This window comes from Saccopteryx leptura, chromosome 3, assembly GCF_036850995.1.
Source record: "Saccopteryx leptura isolate mSacLep1 chromosome 3, mSacLep1_pri_phased_curated, whole genome shotgun sequence".
In the NCBI taxonomy this organism is placed as follows: Eukaryota; Metazoa; Chordata; class Mammalia; order Chiroptera; family Emballonuridae; genus Saccopteryx; species Saccopteryx leptura.
In genome coordinates this window covers 107,141,357-107,161,563 of record NC_089505.1, presented here as the reverse complement: position 1 = coordinate 107,161,563, position 20,207 = coordinate 107,141,357, and the positions used below count along the sequence as shown (strand labels likewise).

The following is a 20,207-nucleotide window of genomic DNA, read 5'->3' as shown; positions in this document are numbered from 1 at the left end:
CCAACGTCATGGCTGGGCAGACCACGGTAGAAAAATTTCTGTGGAGCCAGAAAGCATTGGGCCATTCTGTTTAACAAAGTCTCACAACAGCGTATAAGCACACAGGCAGGGGAAACCACTTCTCAGGCAAACAAACAGCAAAATGGCCCCTCATAGTGGTGGACAAGCAACCCACACATGTACAATCCCCCATCTCTCTCGAGCACAAGCACCCATAGCTTTATATAGGCCATACATACAGTGGTGCTGCTATGCACCCACGCAACAATCAGGCAAAGTGCTTACACCTGGTAACCCTGCGAGCAAGCCTAAAACAGCTGCCCCACACTTGGGAAACCATTTGGATGAGGTCATTCATGCAGGACTTAGAGCAGGAGTCGGGAACCTTTTTGGCTGAGAGAGCCATGAATGCCACATATTTTAAAATGTAATTCCGTGAGAGCCATACAAGGACTCATGTACGTTTTGCATAGAAACTATATTATTAACTATATGTATAATATGTACTGTGTTAGAGTGTCATTTTGTGTCATTTTGGTAGGTGGTGTGCCCCAGGATTTTGTAAATGTAAAAAATGTGCCAAAAAATTTTTTTTATCCAATAAAAATTTGGTGTTGTCCCGAAGGACAGCTGTGATTGGCTACAGCCACCCACAACCATGAACATAAGCGGTAGGAAATAAATGGATTGTAATACATGAGAATGTTTTATATTTTTAACGTTATTATTTATTTATTTATTCATTTATTTACAGAGACAGAGAGTGAGTCAGAGAGAGGGATAGATAGGGACAGACAGACAGGAACGGAGAGAGATGAGAAGCATCAATCATTAGTTTTTCGTTGCGCGTTGCAACACCTTAGTTGTTCATTGATTGCTTTCTCATATGTGCCTTGACCATGGGCCTTCAGCAGACCGAGTAACCCCTTGCTGGAGCCAGCGACCTTGGGTTTAAGCTGGTGGGCTTTTGCTCAAACCAGATGAGCCCATGCTCAAGTTGGCGACCTTGGGGTGTCAAACCTGGGTCCTCTGCATCCCAGTCCGATGCTCTATCCACTGCACCACCGCCTGGTCAGGTTGTTATTATTATTATTATTATTTTTTTTATTAAAGATTTGTCTGCGAGCCAGATGCAGCCATTAAAAGAGCCACATCTGGCCCTGGCTGGTTGGCTCAGTGGTAGAGTGTCGGCCTGGCGTGCGGGAGTCCCGGGTTCGATTCCCGGCCAGGGCATACAGGAGAAGCGCCCATCAACTTCTCCACCCCTCCCCCTCTCCTTCCTCTCTGTCTCTCTCTTCCCTTCCCACAGCCGAGGCTCCACTGGAGCAAAGTTGGCCCGGGCGCTGAGGATGGCTCCATGGCTAGAATGGAGGGGAGCCTCAGGTGCTAGAATGGCTCTGGTTGCGGCAGATCGATGCCCCAGATGGGCAGAGCATCGCCCCTTGGTGGGCATGCCAGGTGGATCCCGGTCAGGTGCATGCGGGAGTCTGTCTGACTGCGTCCCCATTTCCAACTTCAGAAAAATACAAAAAAAAAAAAAGAAAAAAAGAAAAAAAGAAAAAAAAAAAAAGAGCCACATCTGGCTCACAAGCCTAGGTTCCCAACCCCTGGCTTAGAGCATTTCCCTGCTGTCCTAGGGTATGGCGAATTGGTGGTGCCATGGTCTCAGAGGAGGGTATTTCCAACAGTTCAGAAGGAATTCCAGGTGAAATTGATCAGTAAGAGTACATAGATTTCAGGTGAACATCTCTATAGCATTTGAACAGTTGATTGCGTTGTGTGCCCATTACCCAAAGTCAAATCATTTTCCATCACCTTATGTTTATCCCTCTTTACTCCACTCCTCTCCACCACCCCTCTTTCTGGTAACCACTTCACTTCTATCTATGTTCATGAGTCTCAGTTTTATATCCCACCTGTGTGTGAAATCATATAATATTATACTTAGCTTTCTCTGATTTACTTATTTCACTTAGTGTAATGTTCTCAAGGTCCATCCATGTTATCATAAATGAAATGTGTCATTTTTTTTTTTTTTGTATTTTTCTGAAGCTGGAAACGGGGAGGCAGTCAGACAGACTCCCCGCCCAACCAGGATCCACCCGGCACGCCCACCAGGGGGCGATGCTCTGCTCATCCGGGGTGTCGCTCTGTCGCGACCAGAGCCACTCTAGTGCCTGGGGCAGAGGCCAAGGAGCCATCCCCAGTGCCCGGGCCATCTTTTGTTCCAATGGAGCCTTGGCTGCGGGAGGGGAAGAGAGAGACAGAGAGGAAGGAGAAGGGGAGGGGTGGAGAAGCAGATGGGCGCCTCTCTTATGTGCCCTGGCCGGGAATCGAACCCGGGACTTCTGCATGCCAGGCCGACGCTCCACTACTGAGCCAACCAGCCAGGGCCTAATGTGTCATTTCTTATGGCTGAATAGTATTCCACTGTATATATGTACCATATCTTTTTTCTTCCTTTTGAGGAGGGGAGATAGACAACTCCCACATGCACCCCAACCAGAATCCACCTGGCAAAACCCTAACTGGGACCAATGCTTGGATCAACTGAGCTATTTTAGCACCTGAGGATGATGCACTTGGATCAGCCCAGCTATACTCAGTGCCTGGGGCTGATGCTTGAACTGATTGAGCCACTGGCTGTGGGAGGGGGAGAGGGAATAAAGGGATAGAGGGAGGGGAAAGAAGCAGATAGTCGTTTCTCTTGTGCGCCCTGACTGGGAATCGAATCTGGGACGTCCATATGCCAGGCTGATGTACTGAACTGAGCCAACCAGCCAGGACCATACCACATCTTCTTTATCCAATTCTCTATTGAGGGACACTTTGGTTGTTTCCATGTCTTGGCCACTTTGAATAATATGATGAACATGGGAGTCCATGGGGACACCAGTTATTGAAGTTGTTGACTGGAGTCAGAGACTAACATCATGCTTATTGGGCTTTAGAGGCAAATACCTGGGCTGAATGAATCCTGCCTCTGTCACTTCAACTCTCTTAGCTGCCAATTCCTTTTTTTTTTTTTTAAGTTTATTTATTTATTTATTTATTTAGTATTTTTCTGAAGTTGGAAACAGGGAGGCAGTCAGACAGACTCCTGCACGCGCCCGACCGGGATCCACCTGGCACGCCCACCAGGGGGCGATGCTCTGCCTATCTGGGGTGTCGCTCTGTTGCAACCAGAGCCATTCTAGTGCCTGAGGCAGAGGCCATGGAGCCATCCTCAGCGCCCGGGCCAACTTTGCTCCAATAAAGCCTTGGCTGCGGGAGGGGAAGAGAGAGACAGAGAGGAAGGAGAGGGGGAGGGGTGGAGAAGCAGATGGGTGCTTCTCCTGTGTGCTATGGCCGGGAATCGAACCCAGGACTCCTGCACGCCAGGCTGATGCTCTTACCACTGAGCCAACCGGCCATGGCTAAAGTCTTTTTTTAATAGATTTTTATTTATTGATTTTTACAGAGAAGAGGGGGAGCGATAAGTATCAACACATAGTTGCTTCACTTTATTTGTTCATTGGTGGCTTCTCATATGTGCCTTGACCAGGCATGTTCAGGGTTTCAAACCAGCGAGCTCAAAAGGCTCCAATCCCTTTTAAAATGAGAATAATAATACTTTCTTTATAGGGTTATTTTGAAGCATAAACTTGATAATTATTTTAAAACACCTTGCCCATGTTAGAATAAAATGGTAGCCATTATCATAGCCATTATTGTTACCCTTATGATGTTACCATATTATTTACTGACATTCTACGTCCAGGCTGAGAGCTAGGTGGAGGGAAGATTCAGTCATCTGTTCAACTGTCTACTAGACTGCCTCAAGTAGGTCAGTTTCAGTAGGAGGGATTCATGAAAATAGGCATTTATAAAACAATGTGATAAATGCTATGATAGGGGGTTGCATAAGGCGTTTTGAGACTTTAGCAGAAGAATGAATAACCCAGGAGGCTCAGCAAAAGTTTTGCAGAGGAGACAATTGTCTGTTTCAAGTCTGTGCTTGGAGGAAGAGGAAAATGCTGTCTGCTGGAATCAAGTAGAATGCAAGTGGCAGCTGAGTTTGTGCTCCTCAACCAACGGTGGTGAATCTCATCCTCAGTCCCTCTTGCTTCAAGGCCTCTTAACTCCCACACAGCCCTGCCAGTCAGCCTTGCCCTGTAACACCCCATCCTGGGCCACCTGCTGGTGCTGAATATCCTGGGTTCTGGGCTGAACCAATGTGGCTGAGTCATAAGATCTTCCTTTTTACTACTAAGCTTTGATGGAACCCTTCTGGCCGGGAACAATGCCCCTTCCTGGTGTGGAAGGCCTCATGATGACTACTGGCCAGTGTCCCTCTGTACAGGGTCAGATGAATAGGTGTGCGGTGGTGAGATGGTGAGGGGATCTGGGGAGAGGCAGCTCGAGGGGTAGTAGTCCCTTCTATATAGGTGCTAGTTTTGGGCAGGTGAGACTACCCAAGGTGGATAGGGAAGACAGAGCCCCCCACTCCCCCCAAGGCTTATGGGTAAGCCTCCTGTATTTGTCCCAAACCAGCCTCCAGTGACTCTTTGTGGCTGCCTTCTGGCAATAGCCCAGACCAGTCTCCCAACTCGCCAGTGACCACCTTTTCCAGTCTGACAAACAATTAAATAATTTCTGGTCACCTTTCAAATGCAAGAGAGAATGGTTGAAACTCGAGGATAATCAATCCCTGTCGTTAAAGGGGACATTAAGTTGGAAACCTTGAAATTCAGGGTCTCCTCTTCATCAGGCACTTTTTTTGTTCTTATTGATATGTGAAAAGAACCCCATGAGGTAGCTGATAACTATTTCCATTTTAATATTTGAGAATACTCAGAGAGAGGAAATAACTCGCCCAAGATGCTGCATCCCAGAAGTTTGAATTTTGGTCTGTCAGGAGGGTTAATAGGTCTGGGTGTGTGTGCTGGCGAAGCTGTGGGAGGAGGCACAGAAACATCCTTTGCAATTGCAGACGCACACGCCATTTATTTGGGGCCTCAAAGAAGGGCATCCAAGAACTGAGGTGCCCTGGTTCTCACTTCTGAGTTGGAAATCCCCAAGCAAAGGGCTCGGTCGCCGTCCGGTCCCAACGAGAGCTGGCCCCAGGCCCCACCGCCGGGTTTGCGGGAAAAAGCCCTTCGACTTTGCAGGTCAAACGGCAGCCTCTGACCCTCGTCCTAGCCCAGGTGCGGATGGGCGGGCCGCGGTGTGGGCGAACGACTCGCTAGGCCTTGTTCTACCCCCTCCCGGGTCACATGGACGGGCTTCCGCAGTCAGGAGTGCAAAGCGGAACGAAGGCCGAGAAGCCGGCCAGGCGTCGAGGGCAGTGGGTCAGCGCCCTGCGGGCCAGTGGGCGGGCTCAACCGCCCGCGAGCCGGCCGGCCAGCCAGTCAGCGAGTGCGGTGGGTGGGCCCACGGGCGCGCGCCCCGCGCCCCGCAGCGCCCCCTGAGGGGCGGCGGCGGGAGCTGGTTCCGGCTGCGCGCGCAGCGGTAGTGGCGGAGGCGCGATCGGTCGGGCTGTAACCGTCGTCCGTCCAGTAGCGGCTGGAGCGGCAGCGGCGGCCGGGCACGGCTCTAGGCGACGCCACAGGGCAGCGGCGGCAGCGGGGGCAGCGGCGGCAGCAGGAGACGCAGCGGCGGCCGCAGCAGCAGCAAGACGGACTCGTGGACACGCGCCGCCGCCGCCGGGCCGGGCCGGGTGTCGCGCGCCGAGGCTGGGGGGGAGTCGTCGCCGCCGCCGCCACCGCTACCGCCGCCGCCGCCGCCGCCGAGGTGACTGAGGAGAGAGGCGCCTCCTCGCTCCCGCCGCCGCCGGACGTCAATGCCCAGTCCCCAGCTCGCCAGCGTGAGTGCGCTGCTCCGGGGCGGCCCCCGCGCCGGCTCCCGGGGCCGCGGGAAAGGGGAGGGCGGGAGGCGCCGCAGCCATTAGTACAGGCCCGAGACACGTCCCCGGAAGGAGGGCCGGGCCGGGGCCCGCGGAGGGGGGAGCGCGGCCGGGAAGCGTGGAGAAGGAGGGTGGGTGAGGGGGCGGTTGTGTGTCTGTAAGAATGTTGAGTGTAGGTGGGGGGAAGTGTGCGTGCGTGAAGAGGGTGAAGAGTGTGAGTTGGGGAAAGGGCTGAGTGCATGTGGGGGTGAGAGAAGGGTGTGTGTGTGGGAGAAAGTGTGTAGATGGAGTAGTTGGGGGAGTGTGTGTAGGAGTGTGCGTGAGTGTACAGGAAGGCGTGTGCGGGGTGGGGGAGAGTGGGAATGTGTCTGTGTGGATGGTGGGAGAATGAGTGAGTGTAGGAGAGTAAGTGTGGGGGGCAGCTGTGGGCATGAGTGAGTGAGTGGGGGGAATATGACTGCGGTATGAGAGAGGTTGGGGAAAAGGTGAATGGCAGGGGAGGGAGTGTGGAAGGGTGTGCCTGCGTCTGCTGAGTGTGAGCAGGCATCCTAGAGGCTCTCCTTGATCGTGGTGTATGGCGATAGTGAATTCTGGTGTCCCGGGTCGGGGCGTCTTGTTCCTGCCTTCTTGGGTTCAAGTATGAAGAAATGATAGAGGAGTATGTCGCTGAGGCAACTGTCATCTTCTGGTTCTGGGATTTTAAAGAGTCTGCCTTTATTATTATCTTTTTTTTGTAAATAACTCTCCTGCCCCCCCCCCCCCCCCCTTCATGCCATGGACATAAATTTCTAAATTTGTTAAGGATGTGACTGTCCTTCCATTTCAGCCTGGGAATTTGAGAGCTAACTGAAACTTGTCTATAGCCAGGATCCTTGGGTCTTGCTTTTAGAAAGTGTTCAGAAGCATAGACTCTTCTGTAAAGTACTGCTGGCTTTTCAGGTGAGGTGAAAGGTATTTTGAAGTCATTTTCTAGGTTGTGTTTCTTTCTTAATCATCTGAAGAAAGCTCTTATAAAATAGTAATGATGATGATGATATGATGTAATGTTGATGATGTAGAAGAACCATAGGCTAGTTTACCATTTTTCTGAAATTTGTCAAGAGACACATAATGTCTAATGTACAATAGTTATAGTATCACTTTAGGCATTCAGCAAATGCTGCTTGTCTGTTTGGAGTCACCAAACGACAACCACGGCTGGATTAGAATATGGTAGTTATTTGCTGCCATGCTCTACTTTACAGAGTAATTTCAGACAGGAAGTGAGTGAAGTTATGCTTTGTTCAATGTGCAAAAAGAAATTAAGTCTACAGAAGTGACGCTTGATTAAGGCTTCAGATTCACTTGCCAGCGTACCATTGTGTTGGTGAAGATGGTGAAAAGTTGTTTGCCAGTATTCTGATCTTAACATTTTAAAAATTGTTCCACATTGGATAGTAAATGGACCACTGTCATGGCCTTTCCCCTGATTTTTGTGTTGTAGAAGTAGGGGTTTTGATAGGTATTTTACACCTTAAGGGAGGGGACTTTTCTTAGAAGTTGGGAGGTTTTCAATATGATAAGCAAAGAGTAGGGTGATCCTTTTGATAGTCGAGATAATAGAATCACAGACAAAAGCGACGATGTGTCAGGAATTACATTTTTCTTTGAACATTCATTCTCTTTGTTTTCATTCTTTTCCTCAATCGGTATCACCTCAGTTATTTTTGAAAATAGTAATGTTACTATTAAGTGGTTAACTGGATTAATTAATATTAAATGCCTACTATGCACTAGTTGCTTTTTATACTCTCATTTAATTCTTACAGCTACTAAAAGGTGATGTGTTCTCGTTTGTATTTATGTGGCACATATTGAGTGGTTTCTGTTTGCCAGGCACTAGGGATACAGTGATGAGCCCTCTTCGACTTAAAGTAATGAAGAGACTCAGAGATAAAGAGACTAAAAGAGGTTCAGTAACTTGTCCCAGGTCACAAGATAATAAGAATTGGAGTTGGATTAAAAATCCAGGTCTGTCTGACTCCAAAGTTCTTGATTTTCCACTGCATAGTTACTACTACCTTCACATTAGGTTGTCTTACTTTCCGTGTTTCACCACACAGGGGCTTATCAGGTGAGAGACCTTGAAGTTAAAGCAAAAGACTGAATGGCTGGAGGCAAGGGGGTCATTTAGGAGATGCTGACTGGAGGCTCTTTGGGACCTAAGCACGGGTTTTATGTGGGTGGAGGTTCTGCCTTGAACTCTCTTGGGGCCCCAGGGAGTGTGCATTGAGACAGTTTTTATGAGGTACCTGGGATATATGTATGAGAGGAAAGTCTGATTGAAGAAGCTCAGCCTCCTTTTATGTTTTTTATTTGGTGGGAAAGAGGAAGAGTATATTGAGGCTAAGAGTCAAAAGTTGTCACTTTTTAAAAACATTTATTGATTTTAGAGAGAGAAGAATATTGATTTGTTGTTCTACTTTTGTGATACATCCATTGGTTGCTTCTTGTATGTGGTCTGACTGGCGATCAAACCCACAGCATTAGTGTATTGGGATGATGCTCTAACCAACTGAGCTCTACTGGTCACTTCTTTGTGAAAGTCTTTTTGTTCAGCTCTGTGGGATACATTCCTCAGAAGATGGTGAATTATGAGAAAATAATACAAAAGCACTTTGTTAATTATACCTTGAAATACAAAGTATTACCATTAAGACTTTTCTACTAAGGCAACAGTTTAAATTGTTATATTTTGTAGCTGGAAAAGGCTAGCATTTTAGAACACCTATACAAATGAGAAATTGTTTAGAACTGCTGAACCCGGTATGTTCTGACTCAGAACAGCAGAAGTCAAACCACTCCCTCCATGAGTCAGTCAAGTAATATTTAATTTGAATGAACCAAATTTATAGGCAGAAACCATTTACAACATCATTGAACTTTGGTGGCACTAGGGAAGAGTAAATGTTTGAATTCTTTTGTACATAACTTTCTTAAAAAGTCTGGAGCTCATATTTATATTTTTCTTGAAAAGACATTTGTATGTAAAAGGTAACAAAGATTTATGTGTATTAAGGTTTAACTTTTTACTCATTTTGTCTTTCAAAGGTAGCATTTCTGTGTGTAGTAGTTATAGAACATTAAGATTTTGAGGCACAAAATTGAAATTTGGTAGAGTTTTATTTTACAGGGTTTGATTATACTTTCTTTTGGTTAGAATGTAAGATTGGTAACCAGTGAAGCCTTTAGAAAAAGCATTTACAAATACAATGCAGAGGAGCAGTACATAAATTTTTAGCTGTTGCTCTTGGAGATTGAAACCTGAATTAGATTGATTTCTTTAAGTGCTATAACATTAGCTGTACTACTCATAGAAGTTGAAGGTCGTTAAAATTTTTGAGCAACTGGAAATCAGGGTCCATAGTTTGACATGGGTAAACTTAGTTATGTTTATTGAGAAAGGAAGTGGTAGAGTTCTTGAGGTTCTTAGAATACTTGTGAAGTTCAACATTATGTTAGGTTTCAGTATTCCTTTTTTAAGATCATTTCCTTTGTGCTGAACACAAATAATTTCATTTACAGCTTATAATAATCCTGAAAGTGGCATTCTTTCGGTTTTACAGATAAGGAAACATTTTTGTCAGTTACCATCTTATACAGTTTAAAAAGTTTAAAATTTTTTATTTATTGATTTTTTTTTTTTTTAAGAGTGAGAGAGAGACAGAAATCTGAACCTGTTCCTGTATGTGCCCTGACCAGGGACTGAACCTGCAACCCTTGTGTATCGTAATGCTCTGATGGAGCTATCTGGTCAGGGTTTAAAAATTTTTTTGGAATTGATTTTTTGAGAGGAGGGGAGAGAGAGAAGCATCTATTTGTTGGTTCCACTTACTTAACTCATTTATTGTTTGATTCTTGTTATGTACCCTGACTAAGAACCGAACCTACAACCTTGGTTATCAGGACAATGAATGCTCTAACCAACTGAGCTACCTGGCCAGGGTCAGGCAAATTGATTTATAGACTATCTGTTGAATCCCAGGTATTGGAATCCAACTTAAACAGTATCAGTAAATAAATGGTAGTGGCTAAAACAAACAAAAAAAATTTTCCCTTAGGGCTTACAATACTTATATCTCTGGCTAAACTTTTTTCTTTCAGTTAACTCTAGTCAATTTACAGAGAACTAGGTAGGAGTTAAGTAGATTTTAAGGAAGTTAGCCTTTTTTTGTTTGTTTGAATTTTATTCTTTTAAGGGTCCTTTAGGACTTGCATACTTTTTTTGCTGTTTTGGAGATGTTGCTGCTTTGAGATTTTTCTCAAGACAGTAGTTGGATTATATAAAAACTGATGATCCTCTAAGTTTAAAAAATAAGAGTCCTTATACAGTTTAGATGATTTTGTATCTTGGGTTTGTTCAATGAACAGTGGATGCCACCAGTTATAATTATTTTGGAAAATGGTGATTTGAGTCTGTTAATCTGGGATATTAGAAGAGCCTTTTATCCATTTTCAACTTCACAGCTAGTATACTCTCTCTATATAGAGGTGTCTATTAGCTTTGTCCAGTTATTCTTTGTTTTATTGACTGAACCACATTCTCTAGCTCCTTTGTCTTCCTGCCTACTATTGGGACTTGAAGCCTTGCTGGATGGCTTGGTGTGGAGTTCAAGTGGCCATTGTATGTAAATCTGTTGCTCCTTAGAGTTGTAGAGGTCTAGGCTATACCAGAAACTGCCATTACTCTAGCATCCCCGTGAAAGAAGCTTTGTCTGTATTTTCTCACAGTACCCTGTGGATTTACCAGGACCCAAGTGAGAAAATGACTTTTCTCCTGCCTGTTTTAGGTGGTTTTCCCTGCATTGTCTGTTTAATCAGTATAGACTTATGGGGCACAAAGTCTTTCCCAGAAAAATGACTATGAGGAGTTGACAGATTATACCACAGATTATACCAACAGTTTTTATGTGACTTTAATACACATGGTTTTTGTTTGCCTGAGTGGATTTCTGTCCTTTAGGTTCTATAACACAGCATCCACTCTATTTTAAGTGGCCTAGAAACTAAATTTCATCATTTGAATATAAATTTACATTGCATAACATTGCCATTTTAAACTGGACAGAATTTTAAGATTAAGCTTTTCTGTGACCCTTTTCTTGCTAGTTGAGCCTGTTTTGAAAAAATATTTTGACCATTAGAGCAGTCTTTACCTTTAGAGAATTGGTGTATTTAATAATTCCTTTCATAGTATTTTTGGGTTGAAATTTCATTCTTCTCAGAAAATGTTAATTCTTTTGGCACAAAATGCATGCATGATATATTTGCTTTAGCAGATCAGATAAATTACTTTATATTTTTATTTCTGCAGTGGTCAAAAATGTTGGCTCTATATTAATGTATCATTTGACAAGAATTCAAATTCACAATCAGGTCTGCTTTCTTCTAGTCCTTTAGTTTTATTTTGTTTAATTTTTTTTTTCATTCGTTAGTTTTAGTTGCGATTTAAGCATAACTTTTTTTTTGCACTCTTTTACAGGAAATATTCACTAGGTTGTACCACCACAGTATTTGTAAATTGTATTTATATACGTATATTGATATTCACTGTTTTTAGTAGCAAAGCAAATTGATGTGTTTTCTACTTTCCATATCAGGAGGGAACAGAGTGACTGGTTAGTACAGAAGGATATGAGTCATTAGCAGGATTTGTCAGCAAATTGGGAAGTGTATGATGGAGAAACAATAGATTCTAGTGACATTATTCTTCTTTCCACATGTGTGGTTACAAACAAGTTTCCTTTTGGTGATTGGTTTAAATTAGAATAATTTGGATCTTTCTGGATAAAAAGCACTTCAAATTTAAGTCATAGACTGTACTCTGAATTGTGTTTCTAGTGAGATGAGGGCTTCATTTGGAGGTCATGAACAAGTAGAATTTAGTTAAACTCATCTGTTTGCTAGGGAAAATTATTTATTAGGTAGGATTTACTTTAGTAAGTTGAGAGACTGTTTTTGTGCAGCTTGTTGGTATTTATGGAGTTGCTCATTAATCAGAAATGCCCACCAATATGGCAATGCTGTTGACCCTTGAACAGCACAGGTTTGAACTACATGGGCCCATTCATACATGGACTTTAATAAAGAAATGCCTCTATTATTTTTGACCTATGGTTGAGAGTCCACAGATGCAGAGGGCCAACTGTATGCACAGATCTATGCCATATTATATAGGTGACTTGAGCATCTGAGAATTTTGGTATCTGCTGAAGGTAGGGGGGGAAGAGCTGGTACCAGTTTGCCTCAGATACTAAGAGACAGCTTAAGTTTTTGGGGCACCAAAAGTTATACAGGGATTATCAGTTGTGTGAGTGTGTGTGTTTGGGGGGGGGTTAGGTGCCCTCCTCACCCCCACCTCATTGTTTAAGGGTCAACTGTATTTGTTTTCTCTCAGTGAGCAAATTGCTTCCTGACTGCTCCTCTACTTTTAAATTTCTAAGAGCTTTTATCGCATTTAAATTGGTCTGAAATTATCAGCATGGTCATGGCCTTGACAGAGATATCTAACCAAAGACTCAAGTCCTTTCCAACTCATGCTACTATGGCCCTCCACTGTTTCTGCTAGTCTTGTCATCAAAGTTTTACCTTTCCTCAGAAGTCTTAATCCTACTCCATTCTAGTTATGCTTTGTATCTTCAAAGTTGTTAGTGTTCTTATGGAATTTTAATGTCTGTCATCAAATATTTTTCATCCACTTTATTATTTTAGGATCTTGATTGTGGATGTTTGTATGGTATGCATGCAGAACTCCACAAGTATTTGTAAGATTGGATATGCTGTGTCTTAGTATCATTCAGAGGTGGTAAGTTGCCCATCCTCATCTCAGTAAGTATTTGGAGGAAGAGGACAAAAAGTTAAAATTTATATTCAAAAATTTTTTCTTTTCATTTTTTTTTTTTTGTATTTTTCTGAAGTGAGAAGTGGGGAGGCAGAGAGACAGACTCCTGTATGCACCTGACCGGGATCCACCTGACAAGCCCACTAGGGGGTGATGCTCTGCCCGGCTGGGGCATTGCTCCGTTGCAACCGGAGCCATTCTAGCACCTGAGGCGGAGGCCATGGAGCTGGCCTCAGTGCCCCGGGCCAACTTTGCTCCAATGGAGCCTTGGCTGTGGGACCAGACGAGAGAGAAAGGAGAGGGGGAAACGTGTAGAAGCAGATGGACACTTCTCCTGTGTGCCCTGGCCGGGAATCGAACCCAGGACTTTCACACACCAGGCCAATGCTCTACCACTGAGCCAACTGGCCAGAGCCTTTTTCAGCATTTTTTATTTATTTATTTATTTATTTTTTTGTATTTTTCTAAAGCTGGAAACGGGGAGAGACAGTCAGACAGACTCTTGCATGCGCCCAACCGGGAACCACCCAGCACGCCCATCAGGGGGCGATGCTCTGCCCCTCCGGAGCGTCGCTCTGTCGTGACTCTAGCGCCTGAGGCGGAGGCCAAGGAGCCATCCCCAGCGCCCAGGCCATCTTTGCTCCAATGGAGCCTCACTGCGGGAGGGGAAGAGAGAGACAGAGAGGAAGGAGAGGGGGAGAGGTGGAGAAGCAGATGGGCGCTTCTCCTGTGTGCCCTGGCCGGGAATCGAACCCTGGACCCCTGCACGCCAGGCCTACGCTCTACCACTGAGCCAACCTGCCAGGGCCTTTTTCTGCATTCTTTAAGTGGGAAGAAAGGAAAGGGGAATCTATGTTGAAATTGAACTAAACTCGTGAGCAACAAATAATAACCTATTGATATGGCATTATTATAGAGTATTTCACCAGTTTTACTTTAAAGTCATATGTAATGTGAAATAACTGTATGGTTTTAAAAAGATTGTGAATGTTATGTTTTATGAAAATAAACATCAAGCCATTATTGAGCAAATAGTGGGTAGAAATTATATTTTAAAAGGCTACCAGCAGCTCCAATGGAATGATTTGGGTTCTTGTCTGTTTATCTTGTTCTATACCCAGTACACAGAGAGATGGCTGTGATATATAATGTGATTTGTAAAAAGTTTAGGAGAGGAAGTAAAGTGTAATTTACCCAGTTTTAGGGGAAACTGACCAAAATGTCCTAACAGCAGAAAAAATTTCTGGGGCTCAAACAAAAGAATTTGTGCTGACAAGATGTTATTTGAAATGTTTTTATTCTGTATCCTGACAGAGAGCTTCCTTCTATCCCCACCCCACTTTTCCTGGTAGATACTTGAACAGGACCAATACATTTGGCAAAATAGGGAAACGAAAGAGTTAAGCTGACCCATAAATTGCTAAGCTCTGAAACATACATTTTAAGTAATGCTAACAATAGCCTGGAAGTTTTTGCTTTGCATGCTGTGCCTGTGCTGTAGCTTATTTTGAAAGGTGATTCAAATAACCTTTTCCCAAGTACCTATTTAGCAACCTCAGGGAACTTGCAGCTGTTATAGTCATTCAAACTGTCCTGATATAGGTGAGAAAACATTTCAAAGTGGTGTTGACAGGGTGAATCCAGGTGTCCTTTTGGAGTTTATTCCTACTGTATTTGCTTTATTACAGTTGGAAGTTTAGAATCTCAAATAATTGATTCAGTGGTTCTTGGGTTATAATGTGGATAGAGATGTTGGAAAATAAATTAAGATTATTAAGACTTAAATTGTTCTTCAGGACAATTACTTAGCCTTTTGAGATTGAAGAAAGGATGGAAAGAAAAAAGAAAATAAACATTAGGATTTAATTTTATGAGAAAGCAGCTGAGTTTGAGATAGTTCTTACTGTATAGAGGTTTACCACAGTTACTTAGGAAGAATGTGCTTAAACTTAATAGTCTTGGGAGTCTTTTTTATTGATTTTTTTTTTTGGAGGGAGAGGAGAGGAGGGGAGACAATTGATTTGTTGTTCCACTTACTTATACAGTCATTGGTTGATTCTTTTTCTTTTTTTTTTTTTTGTATTTTTCTGAAGCTGGAAACAGGGAGAGACAGTCAGACAGACTCCCGCATGCTCCCGACCGGGATCCACCTGGCACGCCCACCAGGGGCGACGCTCTGCCCACCAGGGGGCGATTTTCTGCCCCTCCGGGGCGTCGCTCTGCCACAACCAGAGCCACTCTAGTGCCTGGGGCAGAGGCCAAGGAGCCATCCCCAGCGCCCGGGCCATCTTTGCTCCAATGGAGCCTTGGCTGCGGGAGGGGAAGAGAGAGACAGAGAGGAAGGAGGGGGTGGGGGGTGGAGAAGCAAATGGGCGCTTCTCCTATGTGCCCTGGCCGGGAATCGAACCTGGGTCCCCCGCATGCCAGGCCGATGCTCTACCACTGAGCCAACTGGCCAGGGCCATTGGTTGATTCTTGTATGTGCCCCGACTAGGGATTGAACCCACAACTCTGGCACATCAGGACAATGCTCTAACCAACTGAGCTACCTACCTAGCTAGGGTGAGGCTTGGGAGTCTTAAAATGCACATAAACTAAAGTCTATGGAGAGCATAGTCATGATATCTTTGCCTGGAAATGAAAGTGTGAATAACATAAGCAATTTAGTAGACCTCATTAAATTAATTTTTAAAAGATTCACACTGAAAACAATAAAATTAATGCCCATTGGTAGCATTGTGCTATTGGGATTTTTAATGTTATTGCTGGTATTCAAATAATTTTTTAGAAAAAGTGAAAATTGGCTGTGGGGCTGTTACCTTCATTTAAATTTATTTATTTTTTATTTATTTTTTTTAAGAGTCAGAGAGAGGGATAGACAGGGACAGGATAGACAGGAATAGAGAGATGAGAAGCATCAATTATTAGTTTTTCGTTGTGCATTGCGACACCTTAGTTGTTCATTGATTGCTTTCTCATATTGTGCCTTGACTGCGAGCCTTCAGCAGACCGAGTAACCCCTTACTTGAGCCAGCGACCTTGGGTCCAAGCTGGTGAGCTTTTTGCTCAAACCAGATGAGCCCGCGCTCAAGCTGGCGACCTTTGGGTCTCGAACCTGGGTCCTCAGCATCCCAGTCTGATGCTCTATCCACTGCGCCACCGCCTGGTCAGGCCATTTAAATTTATTAATGAAAAGAAAAATAAACTTGATGAGACTTAGCTGGAGAACTGCTAATCTTTAAAAGAGCAATGGAGTACAAAATTTAAAAGTAAATGTTTTCGCCTGACCTGTGGTGGTACAGTGGGTAAAGCGTTGACCTGGAATGCTTAGGTCGTCAGTTCGAAACCCCGGGCTTGCCTGGTCAAGGCACATATGGGTGTTGATGCTTCCTGCTCCTCCCCCCTTCTCTCTCTAAAATGAATAAATAAAAAAATGTATATATATATAAAAAAAGAAAGTGTTTTCTAGTGTAGCATGAAAATATTTAATGCAATTTTTGTCTTCTAGTTATCTGTAGAGGTGGGAATTACTAGAAAAGGACAACTACTTCTAATCACCATAGTACATACAAACTTGAAAACCACTCCTTTTTCATTTGAGTGGGAACAGAGCCCACAGGTCCTTAGCAAATAACGGTCACTGTTCTCAGAAGCAGGTGTGGTTGTTGGTTAATTACTTTCCTTTCCTTTCTGTATGGCAGGCCATGTATCTCCTGCTGGTTCTGAAATGTTAAGATATTTTCCCACTGTCAAGGTCATAATTTCTTTTTATAGAACTGATTATTGATTTCTGTACTGGAACTTGATTCTCAAGTTCCCTCCTTAAATGAGGAAGTAGAAGAGTGGGAATAACCAAGGGAGTAACTATGAAACTTTTTTTTTAAGCATTAAAGAAGCATTTTGCAATTTTCAGCTTGTTTACAGATAGTTTGGACCCAGTTTTGGTAGAATTTAATGGATACTTCTTTATCAGCTCCTCATGACTGTAGTCAGTAGGGTAGGGGAACTAACATTAATTTGAATTGTCTAAGTTCAAGGATCCAGATGTATTCAATTTTAGTTTGATAAAGGCAAATAATAGTGGGATGAAGAAAGATAAGCAGCACAGAAAATAGAGTTACTATTTCTACAGGGCTCTGATGAGTTGGGAGTAGATTATGAAAAATGAGTAAAATTTCAGTTAGAACCCAGTTAACCGGAAGATGAGTGTTTAATTAGCAAAGTTGAGTTCTCATTAACTTATATGTCTTAAGATACTTTTTTTTCTCAAATGGTCAAAATGCTGTAGACTTTCCCTACTTACTTGATGGTTGTGAAAATTTTATGGTTGAATAATTTCTGAATGTTAAGTGAGGCTTTTATAAGTTCTTAAAGTTACTTAGAGCCTTGATTTTTTTTTTTTTCTTAGACCCCTATATCCAGTCTGTGGACAAATCCTTTTGAGTTCTAGTTCAGAGTATATCTTTAAACTGATCCCTTCTTATGTTCTGTATTTTTACTACCCTGGTCCAACCCATCATTGTCTCTTTCTTGGATTATAGCAACAGGCTTCTGTCTGATCTCCCTGCCTCCACCCTTACTAGTCATATAATCTGTCTTCATGTAGCAGCTAGAGTTAGCCTTTTTGAGCATGAATTGCCACTCTTTCTTGAGATCTTCTCATTTTTCTCCAAATAAAAGCCAAATATTGGTCTATAGGCTTTCTTTTATTTATCTGACTGTATTTACTGCCTTGCCTTCTCCGCTCTGATAGGTAGCACTGGCCCCCCTTGTCATTCTTAGAACACTGCAAGCATGGCCCCACCTTGTAACCTTTGCAACAGTTAATCCCTCTGCCTAGAATGCTCCCTCAAATATCTATTTGGCTCACACCACCAGGTCTTGGATAAAATGTCACTTTTTGGCGAGGCCTTTCCTGATAGCCTTATTTAGAATTGGAGGTACTGTAGATTCCCCTGCTTTGCATTTTTCTCCACAGCAATGCATACTTTATTTGTATTTTTCTGCCTACTAAAATATAAGATTCATCTGACAGTTTTCTTTGTTTTGTTTATTGCTCTAACTGCAACTACAAGAGTATGTGACACACAGTATGTGTCCAATAAATATTTGAATAAATTCTTAACTAGCCAAATTGCAAGGAAAAGAATGTCTAAGCTCAGAAAATGAGTTTTTGTTAATTTTTAAACTGTTGTTCATACTTTAAGGGAAGGTGCAGGTGTCTTTGAAGTGAAATTTTGTTTTAGGAAAAAACTGTTGCAAGGTTTTAGTCTTATATACGTTATTATGCTTTCATGTTGCCTGTTTGTAGAAACCAAGCTAACTCAAATTTGCATGACTTCCTGTAGAATTTCTGGTTAAGTAACACAGTACATGTATGCTTGTTTGTCAGACCTTTGATTTTAGATTCTGTTTTCTTAAATCTAGAACACTTTGTTTTGCATTTATATTATATGCTATTTTAATTTGGTGAATACTGCCATAACCCATCAAATTAGAGGGTTTACTGTATTATTTACTTTAATTTGGAGATAGAGGTGGCTTCTCAGTGGAAAGCTTGATGTGAATAGATTGACAGGATTTTTATTTTTAAAATTTTTTAAATTTTTTTACAGGGACAGAGAGAGAGAGTCAGATAGAGGGATAGATAGGGACAGACAGACAGGAACAGAGAGAGATGAGAAGCATCAATCATTAGTTTTTCGTTGTGACACCTTAGTTGTTCATTGATTGCTTTCTCATATGTGCCATGACCGCGGGCCCTCAGCAGACTGAGTAACCCCTTGCTCGAGCCAGTGACCTTGGGTCCATGCTAGTGAGCTTTTTGCTTAAGCCAGATGAGCCCACGCTCAAGCTGGCAACCCCGGGGTCTCGAACCTGGGTCCTTCCGCATCCCAGTCCGACGCTCCATCCACTGAGCCACTGCCTGGTCAGGTGATTGACAGGATTTTTTAAAAGGATACCCAGTAGCCTGACCTGAGGTGGCGCAGTGGATAAAGTGTCGACCTGGAAATGCTGAGGTTGCCGGTTTGAAACCCTGGGCTTGCCTGGTCAAGGCACATATGGGAGTTGATGCTTCCAGCTCCTCTCCCGTTCTCTCTCTCCCTGTGTCTCTCTCTCTCCCTCTCTCTGTCTTCTCTAAAAATGAATAAATAAATAAAAAAATTAAAAAAAAAAAAAAAGGATACCCAGTAAGTTTGGGTTATAGTAAATAGGGCTGATTTCTTCATGCCCTTGAATTCTCCATATTTATAATTGAACTTAGAATTACAGTTGCCAAAGCAGGATTGAAATATTACTCAATAATTTAGTACCTTTGATAAAGAAGAACACTCTTCCTGGAATTACATAGGTGTAGGCCTGCCTGGAACAGGTAGTAGTCCTCTTGAGGCTTTTTGTAATCCCACGGTTATAGCATTTTTAAGAATATAATTAAATTGTAAATCATAGGTTCTTTATCACCCTAGAATTAAAAAAATTAAGGTAACATATGTACATGGAAAAAAATGAAAATGGTTCAAAAGGTATGTATTATAATGAAAGTAAATCATATTCCTGACTTTTAGCTCCCAGGCAACCACTATTACAACTCTTATCTTTATAATTTTCCAGATAGTTCATGTGTATGAAAGCATATCTGATACAAATATTTCTATATATACTGTTACATACCTTGTTCTTTTCACTTATTAGTGTCTTTTAACCATTTTTCCATAAGAGTTCATATAAATCTATTTTGTCCTTTTTAACTTCTGCATAGTTTTCCCTTATAAGAATGTGCCATGATGCCCTGGCTGGTTGGCTCAGTGGTAGAGTGTTGGCCTGGCGTGTGGAAGTCCCAGGTTTGATTCCTGGCCAGGGCACACAGGAGAGGCGCCCATCTCTTTCTCCACCCTTCTCCCTCTCCTTTTTCTCTATTTCTCTTCCTCTCCTGCAGCCAAGGCTCCATTGGAGCAGAGTTGGCCCGGGCGCTGAAGATGGCTCTGTGGCCTCCGCCTCAGGTGCTAGAATGGCTCTGGTTGCAACTGAGCAATGGGTTAGAGCATCACCCACTAGTGGGCATGCCGGTGGATCCTGGTCAGGCGCATGCAGGAGTTTTGTGTCAGCCTCCCCGCTTCTCACTTCAGGGGAAAAAAAAAGCCATGATTAAATGATGGATATTGTATTATTTCATGCATTTTGATTTTTGATTCTCATCTAGGTCGAGATTAGCAGTAGAGTATTGACAGTAGACGTTTAAACTCTAATTAACGGACTCTTCAAAGTTTTAAGTCTTCTGCTGTGTTAATTGACTTAATCTTACCGGCAGTGCACTCTCTTAGCTTCATAGGCCTCTGTTTACTTGTTCTTCCAGCCTCCTTTCCATTTTCCTTTTTTTCCCTTCCCTTCCTCCTTCCCCTCCTTAATTTAAAAGGATTTTTTGTCACAAACTATTTTTTCTAA

General features: G+C 43.1%; 1 protein-coding gene across 1 annotated transcript in view; it reads left to right on the top strand.

Annotated features, from left to right (window-relative positions):
- The first annotated feature begins 5,434 nt into the window (after positions 1 to 5,434).
- Positions 5,435 to 20,207, top strand: part of PTP4A2 (protein tyrosine phosphatase 4A2) — a 36,741-nt gene continuing 21,968 nt past the window's right edge. The window contains exon 1 of the mRNA XM_066375715.1: positions 5,435 to 5,845. The gene's annotated coding sequence lies outside the window, so the exon portion shown is untranslated. The remainder of the gene's footprint in view (positions 5,846 to 20,207) is intronic.